Genomic DNA, 20,850 nt, shown 5'->3' with positions numbered 1-20,850 from the left:
GAAGGTCAGTAGGAACAAGACAGAATACATGTGTGTAAATGAGAAGGATGTCAGTGGAATGGTGAGGATGAAGAGAGTAGAGTTGGTGAAGGTGGATGAGTTTCAATACTTGGGATGAACAGTACAGAGTAATGGGGATTGTGGAAGAGAGGAGAAAAAGAGAGTGCAGGCAGGGTGGAGTAGGTGGAGAAAAGTGTCAGGAGTGATTTGTGACAGACGGATATCAGCAACAGTGAAAGTGAAGGTCTACAGGACGATAGTGAGACCAGCTATGTTATATGGGCTGGAGACGGTGACACTGACCAGAAAGCAGGAGACAGAGCTGGGGGTGGCAGAGTTAAAGATGCTAAGATTTGCATTGGGTGTGATGAGGATGGACAGGATTAGAAATGAGGACATTAGAGGGTCAGGTCAGGTTGGGGGTAAATCAGAAAGGTGAGATTGGGTTGGTTTGGACATGTGCAGAGGAGAGATGCTTGGTATATTGGGAGAAGGGTGCGAAGGACAGAGCTGCCAGGTAAGGGGAACAGAGGAAGGCCTAAGAGAAGGATTATGGATGTAGTGAGAGAGGATATGCAGGTGGTGGGTGTGACAGAGCAAGATATGGAGGACAGGAAGATATGGAAAAAGAAGATCTGCTATGGTGAACCCTTAATGGGAGCAGCAGAAAGAGGAAGAAGAAGAAGTTGATTAAAACTATGTAATATCTATCATTCCGCTCCCAACTACCTCATCCACTGTAGAAGGCAAAGGAAAAAAATATTGGGTTTTTAAGAGTCTTAAAAACCTCAGTCGAAGGAGAAGATCTGATACGGAGCAGGAGATCATTCCAAAGTCTAAGAGCAATAACTGAAAAAGCCCTGTCAACCTTAAACTTTAGCCACAATGTAGGAACTGTAAGAGGTAAATTGACAAGAGGACCTCAAATGTCTTGTTCTCGAGAGGGGATGAAGGAGATTGCAGAGTTAAAGATATTAAGCTTTGCATTGGGTGTGACAAGGATGGACTCATTTCTAATCCTGTCCGTAATATATGGGTCAGCTCAGGTTGGACGGTTTGGAGACAAAGTAAGAGAGGTGAGATTGTGTTGGTTTGGACATGTGCAGAGGAGAGATGCTGGGTATATTGGGAAAAGGATGATAAGGATAGAGCTGCCAGGGAAGAGGAAAAGAGGAAGGCCTAAGAGAAGGTTTATGGATGTGGTTAGAGAGGACATGCAGGTGATGGGTGTAACAGAACAAGATGACGAGAACAGAAAGGTATGGAAGAAAATGATCCACTATGGTGATTCCTATTGGGAGCAGCTGAAAGAAGAAGAAGTTGATTAAAATGATTTAATATCTATCCTCCCCCTCCCGACGATCTCATCCACCGTAGAAGGTGGGGGAGAAAAAGTGGGTTTTTAACCGAGTCTTAAAAACCTCATTCAAAGGAGAAGATCTGATATGGCGCAGGAAATCATTCCAAAGTCTTGGAGCAAGAACTGAACTAAACTTTAACCATGATGTATAAACTGCAAGAGGTAATTGAGCAGATGACCTCAAATCTTTCGCTCTCAAGACGGGATGAAGGAGATTGCAGATATTTTTAGGGGCGACACCATGCAAGGCTTTCAGTGCCTCAATAAAACCTTGAAGTCAATCCAAAATCTCACCGGCAGCCAATGGAGGGAGGCCAGTACAGGTGAGATATGCTCTCTTCTATTAGTGCTGGCCAGAAATCTAGCAGCTGTATTCTGTACCAACTGAAGGCGCAGGAGACCAGATTTGGGCAATCGTACATACGATTTTGCAGAGATGTAATAAAATCTCGGATCACTGTTGCCAAATCCTTCTGTGAAAGGAAGGATTTTAACTTTGAAATTCTCCTCAGTTGGCCAAAGCTGGACTTTACTACCATGGAGATTAGTCTGTCAAAGCTTAGAGAGGAATCAAAGATGATACCCAGGTTCCTGACATCTATTACAAATTTTTGCCCTCAGCGAGACTAAATAAGTGGCAATATCATTAGCAGAAAAAAAGAGGGGCAAAGATAATGACCTCAGTTTTATTTTCATTTAGTTGGAATAAATTTTGCACTAGAGTTTAATTTCGTTAATACACTCCAGATGAAACGATGTCAGGGCTAACAATAACCTTCTTAGCGTTAGACCCGACCATCACTCGGGCTGTAAAACTGGCATCAGCATCAGTGCTGAGCATTGCTGGGGCAACGGTACAGGCGGGTCTTAAGTAAGCATCTGGCCTAAGTTTTTGAAATGTGTCTTCTCCTAGCCTCATCATGGTGTCTCATAAGAAACGCTTCTCATCAGCAGTAATGACGAGGTGACTCTGTCTTCAGGCAGCGAAACTGAAATGGTCAGCGAAACCGAAAGGGGTTCAAGCATTGCTCGGGAAACAGTACAGGTGTGTCTTGTTCAGGGGAAAAGGCCAGAGTGTTACCAAGGCAACGGTGTTGACACGTCTTCTCCGGGCCTCATAATGGCGTCGCGTAAGAAACGTTTTTCAGCAGCCCAGGTGTTGCACGCTCTTGACAGCTGTCACACACGTGCGCATAGGAGACAGCTAGAGGGACCAATCAAAGGTAATTCCACCCCAGGCCAGGGGGTGGCGGGGTACATAAATCTTTCCTCTGATATTCTTGCAGATTAAAAACGGGAAATTCTGCCTGACTCTGAAGATGTCACTTCTGTCCCCCCCTACCCCCAAAACCCCAGATCCATGATGTCGTTTCTAGTTCCGCCCACAAGAACATCACTTCCGGTTCGGGCCACAAGAGCCTCACTTTCAGTTCCGCCCCCCCCAGATGACATCACTTCCTCCGACCTACTATAAAACCAAGACAACCTCCACATGTATTCAGTTCTGTTTTCAACTCACTCGTTCACAACTTTCCATGTATTTGCCCTTTTGCAGCCAGGGATGGAGTATACGGGTGGCTGCCCCAAACCTTTTTTTCTGTGTGTCAAGGCTGATTATTTTCACACAGTGAAACAAGAAGTGATGACAAAGTGAATCTGTCTCGAGGGCGTGGAACTGAAATGGGCAGTGAAATCGAAAGGAATTCTGATGAATCTGAAAGCTACGGCCGTGTCAATCGCACTTGGGCAGTGTGCCGCTCGAAAGCTTATCGGTCTGAAATTAAAATCTGCAAGGAATCGAGCAACTATTGTGCCGAATGCAACGTGGGGCCTACACATTGCTTCAAGATATCCCACACAAACAACACATTTTGACAGTATATACGGTATTAACATTATTTTTATTAATATTATTATTATTCATTACTAGTTGGGTAAGCCCGTGCTGTAAAAAGCCCAGGGTCCTAGAAACTATTGAAATCATCAGAAAAAAAATTAAAATGTAGAGATGTCAGGTAATTGAAATGAGCTACTCTGGGTGTCTCTCTCCTAGGAGGATTCGTGTTGCTGACGTGCTCGCCTCACTTGTGTATTAGCAGCTGAGCAACTTTGTCTTTCTTCTGAGGTTTCGTTTTGCTAATGTGCTCGCCTCGCTTGTGCTATTAATGGCTAAGTGAGTTTGTCTTTCTTCTGACGTTTCATCCTGCTAACTTGCTCACATCGCTTGTGCATTAGCGGCGGGAGGAAAAGTAAAAGGGACACCATTTTGCCGATGTTAGCGGCTAAGCGACTTTGTCTTCCTTCGGAGGTTTCGTGTTGCAGATGTGCTCGCCTTGCTTGTGTTATTAGCGGCTAAGAGAGTTTTCTGTTTCCTTGGAGGCGGAGCCCTTACCCCAACTCCACCTCTCAATGCCAGGCCAGACAGACACACACACTTCCATGTGTAGATTATTATGATATGTATCACTGATATTTTCTACACTTGACTTTGTACTTTTAGTGTTTTGCACATTTTACAGTAGAAAGATGAGATTTAATAAGTATGTCATTTTTTCAAGCCAAAATAACTTTTCATGGAAAAATAACACTGTGGAGGTTAACCTCCTTAGCGTTAGACCCCAAGCATTACTCTAAAAACACTGGGTCACTCGGGAAACTGTACAGATGTGTCTTGCATAAGCAGTAGAAGCAAGAATCACTAGGGGTGTAAAAGTGCTATCAGTATGAGTGCCGAGCGTTACTTGGGCAATGTTCTAGGCGGGTCTTGCGTAAGCGTCACATCGGAGCATCACATGGGCAGAGGACCTGTAAGTGTGATCAGTAAACCCCTCCGTTACAATGGCGTCTCATAGGAAACGTTTCTCAGCTGCCCGGGTGATACAAGCTGTAATGTCGAGGCGCTTCTCATCAGCAGTGACGAGGAAGTGAACCTTCCTCGAGTGGTGGAACTGAAATGGACTGTGAGCCCAAAAGTGATTCTGGTGAATCCCAAAAGTGACCTCTGCTTAAAAAAAAAAAAATTTTGTGGTTTAGCCAGGAATTAAAAGTGGACAATGACAGCCAAGATGTACTCATTTACGTGACGTTATTCATTCCTGGATGATGACGTGATCGATAGAATTCTTATCAAGGCCAATCATTAGGCTGAACAGTGTTGAGGCAAATAACCATACACCTAAGGAGTTTTCCCATTCAAAGTGATGGGAACCAGTAACTGCTGACAATATCTGGGCCTTTTCAGGCTTACTGATACTGCAAGGACTTGTAGTGAAACCTTAACAGCAATGGTACTGGTCCGAGAAACAAAGTTATAGCATCACCATTCTTTGGAGAAATATGTCCAACTGTAGGTTTTCACTAATAATGACATATCTAGTGTGGCGGACAGCTGGGGCCCTCGACTGGCCAGGACACCTTTATTACAGAAGGACCGGGAGAGAAGCAATACCTCCCCCCGAACATGAGAGGGCAGCCCCCCCTGGATTGCATCGGGGCCACCGGCTTGGAGTTTAGAGGGGGCGCTTGGACATTATAGGAGCCCTGGAAGGCAGCACTTCCGAGATGAAGAGGATCCGGGTCAGAGTGCACCTAGAGAGGTTCCAGGTGCCCATGCAGCACTTCCACCACACCCTGGAGTGCTGTTGGAAGTTAACTGAAGAGCACCTGGAGAACTTCCGGGTGTCATTTAAAAGAGGCCGCCTCACTCCGTTCACGGAGCTGGAGTTGGGAGGTGGAGGACAGAGCTAGTGAGGAGAGGAATGGAGGTGGCAGAAGGAAAGACAAAGAGAAGAGAGAAAAGGGACTGAACAACGTGCACAATGTTGTGTAAAGGCCAAAAAAGAAATTAAAGTTTGTGTGCGCCTGCACTTGTGACTCTGTTTCTGTCTGTGTCACGGCTGATCTTCCACAGCTGCACTTTACCAACAATGAAGGCTCAGATGAGAATAACCATCCAGCATCCAAACTGAAGAAAATTTGGGAGATATACCAGGCCACTGTAGCAAAATTTCAGAGCGTTTACATCCCGGACCGTGACATCAGCATCGATGAAAGTGGCTTAATGTGTATAAGAGCCGACTGTCATGGATACAGCACATTGCATCAAATAGAGCAAGATCTGGCATCAAGTTTTACAAGCTTTGTGAATCTAAAATGGGATACATTTGGAATTTGGTTCTGTACATAGGGAAAGGGACAATGTTTGATCTGAAATACGATCAGTATGGCGTTGCTATGTCACCAGTGTAGACTTTGATAAGACGCTCAGCTGGATCAAGGTTACCATGTAGCCATGGACAATTTTAATACCCTGCCAGAGCTATTTGGCATCTTGAAAGACTGACACATATGGAACGGTGCATCCCAACCCACTTGGCAGGCCTAAATGACAGCGAGGTGCGCTAGTAGCATAGCAAAAGGGTAAAGGGCTTGCGCTGAAATGGAAAGACAAGAAATGCAGCTGCAGTCACAAGACAGGCAAAAGGCAACAAGCAGGTGACAAAGCCTTGTGCTGTGGTCGACTACAATAGCACGACGGGCAGAAGAGATCGTGCGGATCAAGAATTGACTTTCTATCCTGGTATGTGTAGGCAACAAAAGAAACATTACAGAAAGATATTTTGTCATCTGGTCGAACAGTGCAAGTTGAGTGCAAACAAAAAGCTGGCAAAACCGCAGCTCATGCAAACTTTACACGCCAGCTAGTAGAACAAATCATCGCTGCACATGCAACAGACGCGGTCGACCCAGCACATCACGGATCAATCCAGAACGTCTTATTGGTTGAAATTTTATTGATTATATGCCTCCAACAGGAAAAAAAAAAAAACACAGAATCCATACCTGTGCAGTGTGCGGTTCAAAACCTGATAAATCTGGAAAGAAAAAACAAAAAGAAACACAGAATTATTGTCCCGACTGTGATGTTGGATTGTGTCTTTGGCCATACGTTAAGATTTACCACACAAAGGACTAATTTTGAAATAATATACTGTTCTGGCATCATTAGTGGTAGTATTATTACTGTTATTATTATTTGTGTTATTATTGTTCATTTCATATTATTTTCATTCATCATTACTACTATTATATCTTTGACATTTAATAAAAATATAATTTTTCATGGCAAAAAAATGCAATGCTTTTTACGTTTTTTTCTGGAATGAAATGCAATGTTAAGAAAGTTAAGCAACATTTATATGTTAAGGTAATGTGTTAGTTTATATATATATGTAGAATGTCATCATCATCAAAAGGCACATGTTAAGCTGGTGGCTTAAAAAGATAACTATAGAAATTAAAGCATAGTTTTAGCTGTGTCTTTCTTAATTTTCTTTGGAGAAAAGTTCAAAGCAATAAATAAAGACCACTAAAACTGCCCGATTCCTATTTACTCTCTGAAATGGAACCCCTCAAGAGCGTATTTTTCCGAGACAGTCTCATAAACAGATGTTGCTGTAACTCAACATTCTCAAATGGTGAAATCGAGGTCCTAAATAATTCGCTATCTCCAAGTCTCAATGTACAGGTCTGGCAGGGGTGATCCCTAACAAAGCAAAGGTGTTGGCGGGACACCATTTACAACTTCGCCTAGGGCAGCAAAAAAATCCGAGAACTGGCTCTGGTCGGGAGAGTAAACGAAGGCCTTAATGTCGACAATGAACGTAACAGCGCCGTGTGTACAAAATAGAAGAATAAATCCGTTCAAGTGATAGGCGCCACTGAAGCCCTGCCTGACGTCACAGCCACGTCAAGCGTCTCCAGGCGCCGCCGCTGCTTTGAGCTCCATTGGGTCAGACTGCAAGTTAAAGGCGTCTTTATTGTGTCTTTCAGCTGAGAGCACTGTCGCTACCCGATCTGCGGCGCATGTGCTGCCCAATCTGTTTAACGCATGCGTGAACACTTTACGGCATGTAGGCTTTCAATACGCCTGTGCGCGCAAATCGGGTACGCACGCAGATCGGCTAGCGACAAGCACTGATTTTTTGAGCACTTAGAAGGCCCCGTTTAAGACACTCCATTAATCCAGCCCTGTCTGCACGTCACCATCGCAGCTCTTCCGCTGCACTATTCGTATTGTAAACGTTAATTCGCAGAAATTTCTTATGACACCTGAAGTCTTGGATGTTTGTGACATCCTCTGCACACTGATCTTGGGCTGAATGACGAGCACGGACGGGATAAGCGAGCGACTTACCTTCGGCCCGGACACTCGGCCGGATGGTGGATGTATGTGGAAGAAAGAAACCGGTCGTTCAGCACCAACGCGGTCTTGTGCAGACTAACAAGACTTTCTCTTTTTTTCCCCTCTCTCTCTCTCTATTCCCCACACTGTGTTCGTGTTCATCTATTCTGAAATTCCCGTCCACGTCCTGCTCCACCGTTCTCCCCTCTATAACGCGCCGCGGTATTCCCTCCCCACTCGATACTCTCTTTCTTACCAACACTACTCCTCCTCTTCTCCGATCTTTCTTTTTTTTTTGCCTTTTCTCTTCTGGTCGCTTTTCTTTCAGGAATCTTGTCTTCTCCGAGCTGTCAGCAAGCGGAATCAATCAAACAACGAGAATCATACCGAGTCACCAAAGAGCAACTCGATGGGAAAAGTGATACCAGTCGAGTAAGTACTGCCATCTACGGGCGGGAGGGAGGATTATTTATAAACGGTTTTTGTCTTTTTTTTCTATTTTGAAACCCTATTTTATCTTCTCTCAATATAATACCACTGAGTCACCACGAAATCTCGGGAAACCTTAGGACTTGGCCCATAGGTGCTCGCTAAGAAACGGTTTTAAAAATTTCGTGGTCCAAGCGCGAAATGTCTTATAGTTTTTTAGACCCGTTTCTATGTCTGTCCGCTTTTCACGAGATAACTACTTAATGGATTTAAATCTGTTTTTTTTTCTAGAATTTGCTTGAACATTCCGTTGATTTTGTGACTTTCTCATCGCGCTAAGTATCATAGTTTGCTTGCGGTACCGATTTATTAGTGAAAATCCGAGAGCGACTCATAGGGGGCGGGGCCTTCCTCACTCACGCGTCTGTCTCGGGGCGTAACCTTAACTCCGATTAGTTAGCGAACGAGAGAACTACTTAACGGATTTATATCTTTCTTTTCTATAATTTGCTTGAACATTCCGGTTGATTTTGCAACTTCTCTCATTGCGCTAAGAATCATAGTTTGCTTGCAGGAGCGATATATTCACACTAATCCGAGACAGGGTCTGTGGGCCGAGGAGACGAGGGGAAGAGTGACGTCAGGAGTAGAGAGCTGGGCTGGGCCAATGCCGTCTCAAAAAACAAGGCCCGCTCATGCCTGTGGTGACGTCACAATCGAGGTGTTACAGCAGCAACAGACGCATATAGAGAACCTGTCGCGTTGAACGCGTGTAAAATTAACTAATGCAATGCGCGAAATAAAGGCAAGTCAGTTGCGTTATGCATTTTATTTATTTTTATATAAAACATCACACATAACGTTTAAATCACATATTTGACATACTTAACAGCGACTATTATATACTGTAGATATCCACTGTAGGATTAACCTAAGAAGTAAGAAAATGACTATGATATGAAAGTAAGATAAAGTAAGAAAAAAAAAACTAGAAAATCACAGCGACGAGTGGTTGGCACCATATGAAGAATTAATATTTACATGCATCTCAGGAAATCACATATTCCTGGATTAAACAGAAGTAACGTGAAAACGAATGCAGATTTACCCGTTAATAATCACAAGAAAAGCTACATTTAACACTTTGTTAATGCAGTTAAATCTAAAAAATAACAAGCAACACCAGATAAAATACAAACAGCCATCATTTTGGAATGACTAATGATAAACGATGATTTTTTTCATACCATCATAAAATAAGCAAAATTAACAAATGTGCTGATATTAATCTGTACGAAAGCAGAACGTTATATCAAAAGAACTGGCTTACTGGTTACCTCTTTTTTTTGTCAATGTAGCTAGTTTACATTTGGGGTTAGCTTTTTCCTTAAAAGTAGCGCGTTTAACTGCAGTGCGCTTGCAATAATTATTTAAACAGATGTTGGCCACTGTAGACATGGACAACTTCAGTAAGTCACAATTACCAACTTGCAGTCCACATCTGTTCAGGCGTTCGTTAAACTGTGAGATTAATGCAGATGTTTGATTTTTTAACAATACAAAATTTGACTCTTATTCAGCATTAGTAACAATTGACTGGAGAATCAAAAACATTTGTGTAACACATTCAACCAACAAATCTGAGGGCCATTTCAGACCACCCCTGTCTGAGTCAAGCAGGTAATTATATTCCTGTGAAAATTCTAAATGCAATGACTTCTCCATGACTAGCTCATTTCTGCACATGTCACACTGAACTGCGCCTGTAACCATTTTAAACCCTACATAACCAGCAACAAATAGAAGTGATTTTCACTGTGCCTCAGAGAACATTAAATCATCACATTTAGAGATAACAGTAACCAAATCCGAATTAAGGACCTCAACATTGTCATCATTTGGACTCTCAATTGTTTCAGTACATTGGGAAATGAAGTCTAATAATGACACTTGACCTTTAGAAACAGACACAACATGCAATAAACTAATCAGTTTACATTTTTTTTCAGACTCCTGAATCTCTCGTATGGAGATGTGATAGTTTGTACCAGATAACTGACGATATTTTCCAAAGTGAGCTTCCAAACAGTCAGTTTGAAATTTTCCCCTCAAAACATAGTTCAAGTTCAAATTTTCAAGCAAATATGGAATTAAGTCAATAAATGTTAATACGATGTGTTTCAGTGCTACCATTGTTTCATTAGTCAGTCGTCCGTCTCGTGGATTGCAACTCAGTTCCCTAAATAAATAAACACCATGCCTGCAGTTTACTGTTCATATACATTTTTACACAACTGTAGCTAAACATTCCTTTCTTAAGCCTACTCTCGACGTTACCTGCCCTAACCTCCATTTGCAGCATTATCGACGTTACCCGGCACGCGGTGCAGTTGTTCACCATTAAAATAAAGAAAACACATCAAAATATTACCTTGCACTGCACCGCAGTCTTCTGAACTTATAACCTTTACGACTGCAATAACTTTATATCAAAAACTAAAACGCCATTAACTTTCTTTACAACTTCAACGACGATCTTAGACGGAAAGTTCAGCTGGCACGGTTTGTAAACATAGCACCTCGATTGTGACGTCACCGGACCAATAAGTAACGCGTGAGCGGGCCTTGTTTTTTGAGACGCCATTGGCTGGGCCCTCCTCACTGTCCTGTTTCACTAATACGAGGGGCGAAGCCGCGGGGGATGGCTAGTTTCATATAAAGTAATATAACACAACTCAGTAATTGGGTCAGACCGAGCACTGGCAACTGATGCTACGAGGATAGGCCCCAAGCTCATGTGATCCTAAAGTGGATTATGCATAACTGAGAATGATGATGATGATGATGATGATGATGAACTTCCAGCTTTACCACCCCATGCAGCTCTAAATTAGATTACCTAAGGTTGATGATGGATGAACAGATGGTTAACGTAAAGATAAAATTCAAGTCAATGTTTCTATGCATCTCTCAGTTTCCCACGGTGGGCTTATTTTAGAGTTTTACTTTGTTCAGGTAAATTGAGTTGCCATCTGTTGTGAAAATGTGTGGCCAATCAGGCAAATGCCTCATTCACTCTCCATTTACTAACACATTTTCACAGAACTGTGCAATAAAGTTTAACTGGCACGTCTGCTACAGTCTGGTGACAGGGGACAATGGGCATTTGACTAGTTTTAATGGGGTCTCTCGGTCTCAGGACACAAAGTATGAACTAACACAGAATGAGATGCGGGTCCATCATAGCGCTCGCTCACACAAACAGGCCACACAGGCATCACCAGTCCACCAGACATATGCATCCTTGGCAGTTAAGCTAACTACTGTGCCACCAGGCTACTCCTCTAAACTGTGTTGTGTATTGTGAATAAAATAAAGAATGAATAAAAAGGTTGGGGGTCAAGAGCGTCAACTCAGTTATTGAAGATCTTGTGGTTAAGAGATGTACAAGCACATAGCTGATGGTGGTGATTGTCACATTATGACTGGTGGAAGACGATGTGGTTGTCATCTGATCAAAAAGACATGTGTGGGATGTCAGGATTATGCGCTAATACTGCAGTGCCGCACCTACCACAAGTCGAACCACCTGGATTGGGACATGAGTGCAGTGGCTGATAAATAACATTTAAATATTAACTCGAAATAGCACAGACTAACATCTAAAATTTAAAACCAAAACTTGAAAACAAAGGAAAATATCCACATTTTAGAGAAACTAACAGCACCCTGAAGACCCCCACAACCCAAACCACAAAGCATGAGTTTAAATGGACAGCAGAGACCCCATGAAGTGCAGGGGGCAGACAAAGATCTTTACAGCCCTCAGCGCTGGCTCTTCTTCAGCCAATATCAACACCAGAGGGCAAGAAACCGGTGAGGGGAATCATCTGAACACTCAATGACAGAATTAACAGACAGCACAGAGAAAGACAAGGAGATGATACCGGGCACTAAAGGAAATGATTATCTGGAATTAAAATAGAAAGATCATAAAGAGAGCAGAAGAAAAAAAATAGAAAGAAATCAAACAGGTGAACATAAACCTACAGTTTGGTGCAGATCCCAATATGGAGGGACATCCTGGCTATCTGCCTCTCCTTCCCAGGCTATGAGGTGAGAGATGTGAAGGCCATGGTAACCTCTGGGTCTTTAAAGTCCACCCTGAAGTTTCAGATCTCTGCTGTTGAGTCTTTAATAGGTTTGCATTTTGAACAAGCTGGTGGAAATTTGGAAAAGTAGCCGGATAGAGAGGGAAGACAGGGAAAAGAAATACATGGAGGGGGAATGTGCATTAGTTGAATTCCTTTGATGGCCAGAGAAAGCCTGGTAAGGTGGCACTGTGAAGGCAGTCTTACAGGACACTCTCTCGAGCTGTCGGCCAGCTGCTTTCATAGACGATAGTGATGAATTACACCATCGAGCTGAACACTTTGTCTTTTATACAAGCTGTCTTATCTTGTGCTGACTGTGGGGCTAAAATGGATGTTGGCCAGGCTTTTCCTTTTTTTTTTTGGGAGGGTGTGGGGGCCGGGCCAGCTTGGAGATGATACTTCAGAGAAGCTTGAGGTTAGAAATAGAAGGCAGGGCCTTATTCTCTCAGAGCACATGGACAGGAAACCCTGAGGCTCCACTTGGAGGTTAGGCCACTTTTTAGTTTGTAGTTCTATATGTTGAGCTGGAACAGTTACAACAAATTAACTAACCCATAAAATACCCTGAAAGCTGGAAGAAACCAAAGCATGAAATAATTCAATGGCATCCTCCTCCTTGTAGAGAAAAAAAGCTTTAGGTCTTCTACCCAACTTGTCAAGTCTGCAGCTGCATTAATTGGTTTGGGGTCAACACCTTCGGTGGTGGATGGGCTCGGACTTACTGACCAGTGGCTTAGCTAGAGGCGGGCGGAGGGGGCGGTCCTTCCGAGGCGGCACATTTTTGGGGGCGGTATTATTGGCCAAAAGGCTCAGTACAATTCGTGTGTGCAGGGTTCAGAAAAATATCACTCATGAATGAAAAAAAGTAAAATTCTCTGATTTGTATCCACAAATGCTTCGAAAAATAATTTTGAGAATGTCCTTCTGTGGCAGCATCAGACACGACAGTTGAAATTTATGAGGCGATAACAAAAATAATCATAAACATTACACCAATAATACATTTTTAGGAAGATAATTTATAATTTTGTTTCGTTATCATTCCGAATGCGTTCTTGCTCTGCGCAGTAAACATCCCCAGCTATCACTTGTACCCTATCTGGGTCTCGTTTTCGCAGCGTAATTATATTGTAGCGACCTCCGCGTCAGGTTCGAAAAAGAAGAAAAAAACAGACGGACGAAGTAAAGCTCACAAAACAGTTTACTTGAACAAAAAAGAAGGAAAACAAAAAAAGAACGTCTTTGACTTTGAACTACAATCTCCTATATTTCTCTCATATGTGAATTATGTGAATTTCCCCTTGGGATTAATAAAGTATCTATCTATCTATCTATCTATCCATCCATATTTGCGGTCCTGAGAGAAGCCGTTAAAGAAAAGCAAAAACAGAAAAAGAAAAACGCCGACTTCGTAACCCCACAACACAACCATCTACCTTCTCCAACGAACCTCTCGACCCTCTTCCCGTCCCGGGTACCGGCCCCCTTACCGCAATCAATCAGTCCTCCGCCCTCCCTCAATTGGACCCAGCAGTCACTCCAAAAAGAACTTCAACCTGGCTGGGACTCTACAGTAATAAACTAATAATTAGAACACGGCTTATCAGTGCGTCTATACTATATTCTTGTCTAGCTGATGCTTGTAAACATTTATACGTGAACAATTATTGCTCTTTCTCTATATATTAATAAATCTATGGAAAATGTATTTTAACTTTTCTCTATACGTCATTTTAATTTTCGATTTATTCAGATATGTTGTAGGGCGGCAAATTGAAGCACCGCCCCCCCCGAGGAGCGGCACGAACTCGAGCTACGCCACTGTTACTGACACGGAGTGTTGTCCTTCCGGAGCCTCAGTAAGCTTTTCCTCATGTCGACATTGTACCTCAGACTGCAGTAGCGACAACCGGTGCTGCAAAGACTTGTCACATCTGCTCCTGCTGTTTCGCTTTGCACTCTTGGACCTGCAGAAATTGTGGGAGCGTCATTTACATTGCAATTCCTCCTTTTGAGGTCATTTCAGCATGGGAGGTATTTTCTGTAAAATAAGAAAATGAAAATTATAATGAAATGCAATCTCTTGCATCGACGTGCAAGAATGCTGCAAAAATTAAAATGAAATAACCCAATTTTCTATTTCATTTTCAAAGGCTAGGTGCAAGAATGCTGCAAAAACTTAATGAAAAAAGCCCATTTCTGATTATATTGTAACGTCCCAGCCAGGTTGAAAGCCCTTGGAAGTGACTGTTGGGTCCGATTCAGGGAGGGCAGAGAACTGACAGCGGGGGTATGATTGACGTGGAAAGGGGAGGGGCGGTACCCGGAACAGAGGGAACGGAAGCAGGGTTGGAGCTTGAGAGGAGAGGGGTCGGGAAGAAAGGTGTTGTTGCATTACGAAGTCGGGTTTTGTGGGGTTTTTTCTTTTTTTAACGGCGTATCTGTCCTGCGGAGGGTTGGTTCCTGCCTTGCGCCCTGTGTTGGCTGGGATTGGCTCCAGCAGACCCCCGTGACCCTGTGTTCGGATTGGAAAATGGATGGATAACGGCGTATCTCAGGGCCAGAACAATGAAAGAATTATAGGCAATTGTATATAGTTCAAATTCAAAGACATTAATTTTTGCCATTACAATCCTGTGTGTGTGTATTTTTTTTCTTCTTTTTACTGTTCCAGTAAACTGTTCTGTACAGAAGCATATCAGCGCCACGGAGAAGAAAAAAAAATACGGACACAGTGAAAAAGGAAAAAAGAGTCGACATGTTAACTTTATTCTCGTAGTTTATTTTGTCATTAAAGTAGAACGTCATAAACCCCACCTTAAAATCAATGTTTCATTTGCTAGATTTTTCTCAAACCCCGTCGTAAGTTTTGTAGCACGAGCCATGTTAATCGCAATGCGCTTCTTAAACTGACTTCCTCTTGCACTGAGAAGGCACAGGCAGAGATCACCACACAGAATTCATTAATTTCATGACATTCCTGCTCTCTGAACATGTCGAATCCTAAGATAATTACTTGATATCGTTTTCATGATGTAATGCATTAAAGCGTGTATTAACTCTTTGAGGGCTGAATATTTTTTTCCAAAAAGCAATAGTTTCACTCAGAAATCAACATTAAATGTCTGTTGCTGCATACTGTGGCTGTCAGTTGGCCAAGAATGTACGGCTTGCTTGCTGCCAGGCTGTCTTTGTGTGACTGGGATGCGGTCACAGTGCATTGTAATCTAGTTTCTACCTCATATCATTGTTAAGTGGCAGTCCTCCCTGGCGAACATTGTCAGTACCACAACTAGCTGGGGACTGATCAGCTGAAGCTGGAACCTCACATTCATCTTTGATCGCTTGTATCAAAAACTTCAGTCCAACAAGTCATAGTCCAGTTCAGAGATAATAGGCAACAACATTGTCCACCGAGTATTTTGCTTTACACATTTTGCTTTGATCTCTCGCCAGATGTCAGTGCCATTTTTGCCATTGTGTTTGCCTTGCTACTCACAAGAGTGCAGGGAATCTCTGTCAAACCAATGAACTTTCCTTCTAGTCCAACTAAAACGTAACAGTGGGTTTTGTCACAGTTTACAGTTGATTACCATCGTCAACTCCTCCTTTTGACAAAAGTCAACATCAGCCCTGAAAGAGTTAAATATAGGGGCAGGGTGGTGTGGAGTTTGCACTGTTGCCTCGCACTAAGGTAGTCCCGGGTTTTAACTGCCTGGAGTTTGCATGTTTTTCTGGTGGGTTTACTCGGCGGCTTGAGTGTCCTGTCAAAATCATGTAGGCTGGGGGGTTTTGCTCTGCTAAATTGCCCCTGCTTGTGTATGTGTGAGCTCGTATTCACACTGCGATGAGTTGGCGCCCCGTTCAGGAATTGTTCCTGCCTCACGCATTATGCTTGCTGGGATGGATGCAACCCTGAATGGATGGCATAATTCAACATGTTCAACGAAATTTTTTCAAAGTTTATAGCAAGCTTTACTTTCACAAAGACGTTTATCATGTGGTGATTGGTTATATGGAGGAAAAAAAAAAGGAAGGATAGGAACTGGAGGTCTGGTACATTACATTGAGGCAGCATGCATGCAATAAAGAAAGCCCGCTCAGAAGAAGATCCATTGTATTCTGTGTTCGTGTCTCCAACCACCAGATCACGAACCCAACATTTACACAATATTACAGCTTAACCAATGTGATACCCATTCATACACCCAGCTTTTTGGAGCAACGTCACATCTGCCATAGAGGTGAACGTACCCCTGGGGACCCCATTATATCCGTTATATCATTACAGAAGGACTTGGATAGCATACAGGCTTGGGCAGATTTGTGGCAGATGAAATTTAATGTCAGTAAAGTAAAGTATTACACATAGGAAGTAAAAATATTAGGTTTGAATACACAATGGGCGGTCGGAAAATCGAGAGTACACCTTATGAGAAGGATTTAGGAGTCATAGTGGACTCTAAGCTATCAACTTCCAAACAGTGTTCAGAAGCCATTAAGAAGGCTAACAGAATGTTAGGATATATAACGCGATTTGTGGAGTACAAGTCACATGAGGTTCTGCTCAACCTTTATAATGCACCGGTGAGGCCTCATCTGGAGTACTGTGTGCAGTTTTGGTCTCCAGGCTACAAAAAGGACATAGCAGCACTAGAAAAGGTCCAGAGAAGAGCGACTGGGCTGATTCAGGGCTACAGGGGTTGAATTATGAGGAAAGATTAAAAGAGCTGAGCCTTTACAGTTTGAGCAAAAGAAGATTAAGAGGTGACATGATTGAAGTATTTAAAATTATGAAGGGAATTAGTCCAGTGGATCGAGACTTGTATTTTAAAATGAGTTCATCAAGAACACGGGGACACAGTTGGAAACTTGTTAAGGGTAAATTTCGCACAAACATTAGGAAGTTTTTCTTTACACAAAGAACGATAGACACTTGGAATAAGCTACCAAGTAGTGTGGTAGACAGTAAGACGTTAGGGACTTTCAAAACTCGACTTGATGTTTTCTTGGAGGAAACAAGTGGATAGGACTGGCGAGCTGTGTTGGGCTGAATGGCCTGTTCTCGTCTAGATTGTTCTAATTACTGTAAGGGAGCAGCACTAATGCCACGCCACCGTGCAACCAGCCCAAATTTAATAAATGCGTTAATGCATTTCATCATGAAAATGGTATCAAGTATTTATCTTGGCATGTTCAAAGTGCAGGAATATCGTAAAATGAATGTATTCTGTGTGGCTATCGCTGCCTGCGGCTCCACTCAGTGCAAGAGGAAGTCGGTTTAAGAAGCGAGTAGTGATTAGCAACTAGGGCAGGGAACACTGAACACAAAGCATTTAATGGGCTACATTAACTTATGACGGGGTTTGAGAAAATCTAATAAATTAAACATTGATTTTGAAATGAAGTTTACGACATGGCACAGTTAAACTAGAGAGAGAAAAAACAAGGGTTTAAAGTGGAAATGTCAACTTTAATCTCAACATAAATGGTGAGAATGTCGAGAATAAAGTCAACATGTCGACTTTATTCTCAACATACACTTTTTTTTTCTGTGTCCGTATTTTATTTTTTTCTTCTCTGTGGCCCGAGTAAACTTCTGTAGTTCTGTGATCCCTACTTCATGGGTTGCCAACTGACCGCAGTGGCTGCAAGATTTTATTCTAACCCTTTTCTTAATGAGTGACCTGTTTTTTTTTTCTGCTAATTACACTCATTTTAATTGACTTGTTCTTGAAGACTCAGACCCCTTAATTGTTTCAAACAATAATGAGATACAAAATGAGCCAAAACAACTGGTGTCCATCATACAATTTCTGAAAATAAAGAAAGGTGAAAGTGTCAGGAATGTCAATCTGCTCAGGTCATCAAAACATTTTTAACGGTGCTCATAGAAAAGAGGAAATCGGAAATGTCTGGCAATAAAGCCACGAAATTAAAAAAACAGGTTTAATTAACGACAAGAATTGGCATCTCATTAAGCAGCTGGTTGGAGTGAAATTGGTTGGAGTTTGAGGCCCTGACTTAGTTGGTCTTCTGTTGCCTCCCTCACTTCACATTTCATTTCTGTTTGGATGCCATTTAAAGGAAAGAAATGAAGCAACTCAGAGGAATGATGGAGACATTCAGGGAAACAAATCTTAAGAAAGCAATTCAATTAAAATGAATTCACAAGATGTTAATTAGCAGCACAAACAGGGCACTCATTAAAAAAAGGGTTAGCATGAAAACCTGCAGCCACGGTGGTCCTCCAGGACCGAACTTGGTGACCCCTGCCCTACTTTGTCCTTCTGGTTTTTTTTTTGTTTTTTTTCCTTCTTTTCGACCCCAACATGGAGGTCGCTACGCTATTTTTAAAGTCTACAAGTAAGAATGTTGCAGAAATTAAAATTAAAATGAAATAACCCCATTAGCCATTTCATTTACCATCTCAGCAGCAATGAAGCTGAAAAAATGAAAAGTATAAACGCCTTTCCACCTTGCATTTTCATTTTCAAGTTCTCAACATGCAAATAGAGTAGGTCAATGGCCGGGCTTTGTACCTCAATTTCCCACAATTCTTTGTCCTTCGTAGCCACAGAGCCACTTTGATCGATTGAATACTTGCCTCAATTCGACAATGTGTTTAATTCACGTGACTTTGATCTTCACAGTGGCACCGCCTCACAAAATCCGAAGACCTCACATAATTATAGTTCTGAAGGAATTAATGTGCTTTTTAATTACAAAATTTAACATGACAGAAATTAGCCTTTACTGCATCATAATTTACATTTATTTATGCTGAAGTGGAAACAGGCCGCTTGTACAGTTGTAGCCAAATGTTCTGAGAATGACCCAAGTGTTGGTTTTCACCAAGTCTTCTGCTTCAGTGTTTTGAGATCTTTGTGTCAGATGTTTCTCTGGTACACTGAAGTATAGAATGACAAGCACTTCAGAAGTTTCAAAAGCTTTTATTGACAATTCCATGAAGTTTATGCACAAGTGTTGGCCCTTCTTTCTTTTACAAGATCTCTGCAATTCACCCTGGCAGGCTGGCAATCAACTTCTGGGCCAAATCCTGACTGATGGCAGCTGCCCATTCTTGATAATCAATGCTTGGAGTTTGTCAGAATTTCTTGTTTGAGGATTGACCACAAGTTCTCAATGGGGAGTTTCCTGGCTATGGACCCCAAAAGTGTGATGGTTTGTTTCCTGAGCCACTTAGTTGTCACTTTTGCCTGGTGACCCGGTGCTCCATCATGCTGGACAAGGCATTGTTGGTCACCAAACTGTTCTTGGATGATTAGGAGAAGTTGCTCTCGGAGGATGTTTTGGTCCCATTCTTTATTCATGGCTGTGTTCTTAGTGAGCCCACTGCCTTGGCTGAGAAGCAACCCCACACGTGAATGGTCTCAGGATGCTTTACTGTTGGGATACATACAGGAGAAAGTAGGGTGAAAATGACACCTTTTATTGGCTAACTAACAGTGTCATCTCCAAACAGAGGAGTAGCTTCAGTGACAGACTTTTGTCACCGTCTTGCTCCACTGACAGACTGAGGAGATCATTCCTCCCCTACACTATGCTACTCTTCAATTCCACCCGGGGGAGTAAATGATAACATTATTCAAAGTTATTGTCTGTTTTTACATGCATTTTTTATTACTCTTTAATTTAATATTGTCTGCTGGATTATGTGAATTTCCCCTTGGGATTACTAAAGTATCTATCTATCTAACTAAATAGATTACAAATGCAAGCTTTCAAGGCAGCTAAGACCCCTTTATCAGGCAAGGTGTAACAAAGAAACTGAAAAACACTCTCGCTTATATACTGCCTCGAAAGCTTGCATTTGTAATCTATTTAGTTAGCCAATAAAAAGTGCCATTTCACCCTACTTTCTCCTGTATTGTATTTTTCAGTTTCTTTGTTACACCTTGCCCAATGAAGGGACCGTAGCTGCCTCAAAAGCTTGCATTTGTAATCTATTTAGTTATCCAGTAAAAGATGCCATTTCACCCAACTTTCTCCTGTATCAATCTATGGCTAACACGGTACAACACTCTACTGTTGGGATACATGACACAGGATTGATGGTAGCGCCGCTCACCTTTTCTTTTTTCAAATCAGAAAGGAGATTCATCAGAGAAAATTACTTTCCCCACCAGTCCAATCTCTGTACCTTTTGTAGTCTTTGCCTTCCTCACACCAGCCTGCTGCCATTCCTGAGCAAGTTCTGCACTGGTGATGCCCCTCAATTCCGAGCCGTGAATCAACTTTAGAAGTGGCATCTTAAAAGCCATCAGAGTTGGGAAGAGATGTGGCTTGAGGCAGTGGAAATGGATTTTTTGGGATTAACTTCATTTTCATGGCAAAGACGGACTTTGCAATTAATTGCAATTCATCTGATCACTCTTCATAACATTCTGGAGTAAATGCAAATTGCCGTCATAAAAACGGAGGCAGCAAACTTTGTGAAAATTAACATTTGTGTCATTCTCAAAAATTTTAGCCACGAGTGTATTTGTGCAGTATTATATTGTAATGTCGGCGCCGAGCGCCGCAATGGCTATGCTCTTACATGGCTCTTTTAGTGGCTCGCGGTCCTTAAAAGCACTCACTGGAAAAAGCCCATGCAACTGTACAGAGCTGCTCGCAGTACGAAAGCGAAAAGATCAAAATCGCGTCAATTAAGCACAGTCGAAGTGAGGCGAGTATTCTATCGATCGAAGTGGGTCCAG

At 42.3% G+C, this 20,850-nt stretch overlaps 1 protein-coding gene across 4 annotated transcripts in view; it reads right to left on the bottom strand.

Annotated features, from left to right (window-relative positions):
• LOC120528151 (gastrula zinc finger protein XlCGF57.1-like) overlaps nucleotides 1-20,850 on the bottom strand; it is a 31,209-nt gene that overhangs the window by 6,030 nt on the left and 4,329 nt on the right. Inside the window, exons 2-3 of one of the 4 annotated variants that reach the window (XM_039752217.1) lie at nucleotides 14,016-14,168; nucleotides 6,203-6,234 (exon numbers count right to left, since the gene is read on the bottom strand). The gene's annotated coding sequence lies outside the window, so the exon portion shown is untranslated. Of the gene's footprint in view, nucleotides 1-6,202; nucleotides 6,235-7,800; nucleotides 8,112-14,015; nucleotides 14,169-20,850 lie in introns of those variants that run through there. The other 3 variants (XM_039752219.1, XM_039752218.1, XM_039752220.1) reach the window with 3 other exon arrangements.

Source organism: Polypterus senegalus, chromosome 4, assembly GCF_016835505.1.
Source record: "Polypterus senegalus isolate Bchr_013 chromosome 4, ASM1683550v1, whole genome shotgun sequence".
NCBI lineage: Eukaryota > Metazoa > Chordata > Cladistia > Polypteriformes > Polypteridae > Polypterus > Polypterus senegalus.
This window is presented reverse-complemented; position numbering and strand designations above follow the sequence as displayed.